Source organism: Echinops telfairi, unplaced genomic scaffold (assembly GCF_000313985.2).
Source record: "Echinops telfairi isolate 266 unplaced genomic scaffold, ASM31398v2 ScPeMD7_7469;HRSCAF=8507_0, whole genome shotgun sequence".
NCBI classification, from domain to species: Eukaryota; Metazoa; Chordata; class Mammalia; order Afrosoricida; family Tenrecidae; genus Echinops; species Echinops telfairi.
Window position 1 is genome coordinate 66,684,366 of NW_022111372.1, and position 2,478 is coordinate 66,686,843.

Here is a 2,478-nt window from a genome sequence, read left to right on the forward strand (position 1 = left end):
ATAAGTAAGAAAGCTTATTACAGAACAGGCAAGCATGGTTCTAGCAATAACTCCTCCAGGTCAAATTCTGGAATCTTTAAGGAGTAACCAGGGTAGGAAGAGAATGCTATAGAGAAACCAATATGCTATACTTGATTCCAGCCCCCATCCCTCCCCCAACTAGGCTGATTACACTACTGGCCTAGTTTATTACTCCTTGACACATAGGGAAGAGATCCATATTTGTACCCATTCCAAAGACAGGTGACCCAAAAGAATGCTCAAAGTATGGAACCATATCATTGATATCCCATGCAAATAAACTTTTTTTCTGGAGATCACCAAACAACAGGTTCCAGCAGCACATTGACTGGGACTGCCAGGGGTTCAGGACCGATTCCGAAGAGGGCGTGGAACAGGGGATATCACTGCTGATGTCAGATGGACCTTGGCTGAGAGCAGAGAATACTAGAAAGATGTTGATTTGTGTTTTAGTTACTATGCCAAGGCACTTGACAGTGGGGATCATAACAAACTATGGATAGTCTTGAGGAGAACGGGAATTCCAGAGCACTTGATTGTGCTCATGTGGTACTTATGCATGCATCAAAAGGAACTTGTGCAAACAGAACAAGTGAATATTGCATGTTTTAAAATCAAAAAAGGTGTCTATCAGGATTGCATGCTCTCACATGCTTATTCTATCTGCACGCTGAGCAGATAATCAGAGAAACTGGATTCCATGAAGAAGAATATGGCATCAGGATTGGAGGAAGGCTTATTAACAACCTGCAATATGCAGATGGTACAACCTTGTTTGCCGAATTGAGAAGGACATGAAGTACTTGCTGATGAAGATCAAGGATTGCAGTATGGATTATCACTCAATGTAAGGAAGTCCAAAATCCTCACAATTGAACCAATAGGGAACATCATGATAAATGGATAAAAGAGTGAAGTTGTGAAGTATTTTGTTTTGCTTGGATCCACAATCAATGCTCATGGAAGCAGCAATGAAGCGATCAAAAGACATGTCGATTTAATAAATCTGCACAATATCTCCTAAAGTATTGAAAAGCAAAGATGTTACTTGGAAGACAAAGGTGCACCTGGCCCAAGTCACGGTATTTTCAATTGGTTCATATACATGTGAAAGTTAGGCATTGAATAAGGAACACAGAAAAAGAATTGATGCCATTGAATTGTGCTGGAGAAGAATATTGAAAGTACCATGGACTACTAAAAAGACAGCCCAATCTATCTTGGAAGAAGTGCAGCCAAAGTGCTCCTTAGAGGCAAGGATGGCTAAACGTTGTCTAGCATGCTTAGGCCATGTTGTAAGGAGAGACAAGTGCCTGGAGACGGGCACCATATTTGGTAAAGTGGCAGCAAAAAGGAGGAAGGCCTCAGTGAGATGGATTGACATGTGGCTGCAAGAAAACGCTCCAGCATAGGGACAATTGTGAGGATGGCACAGGACCAGGCAGTGTTTCATTCTGTTTCTATGAGTTGGAATAGACTAGATGGATTGTAGATGGATGTAGCTGCGATATAATGGGCAGAAGACAGATTTTGCTAAACATTATATAATGCAAAGGACAACCTTTTCTCATCCTCAGCAATACCCCCTGACTCAGCTCTTCCAGGTAGTCTTTTGATAGCTCATTCTCAATCATGCTCGGACAGCCAAAGATTACCAGACTGCTGAGGAGAGCCTCTGACACCAAAGGGAACAGACTAAAAACAGACAAAATCAATATGGTGATAATAGATACCTTGTAGACCAAAGAAAACTCAAACTAAAGTATCACTAATATCTCATAGAGTAAAGAGGATACAACCAAGAAGAATACAATTGTGCTATTAAATAGAAAAGAATAGAAAACGTTGGGAGAATAAAGAAAAATTCAGGGAGAGTAATGGATGGTAATTGAAAAGAATATCGTAACAGAATAAATACTGGGGAATAGATGGCAGTTGAGACAATCCTCCAGAATGATAAAAAGATGAAGAGCTGAAAAATAGGAACAAAAATGAAAATCTAAGCATCAGTATATTCATTTCCTATTGCTGTTGTAACATATTGCAACAAATTGGTGTCTTCAACAACAAAAACCATTCTTTTATAACCCTGGAGGTCTTAAACTAGGCATGCATTTCAGTAGACTGAAATCAAACAGTTGACAGGGTTCTGGCATCTCAAGAGGAGAATTCATTTTTTTCCTTTTCTAGTTTTGGGGGTCATCTGAATTCCATGACTTGTGACTCCTCCCTCACATGACTCCAGTCTCTCACTTCCATCATCTCATCTTCAAGTTCCTCTGATTCTCTGCCTCCCTTTTAAAGGGGCTCCTGTAATTACCCCTGGGCAATACAGGATTTTCTCCTATCTCAAGATACTTAATCACAACTGCAAATTCCTTTATCCCACAAGGTAATATTTGCAGTGTCGAAGGACTTGGCCATCTGGAAAGGGGCTGGTTAGGCGATGCGGGAGGT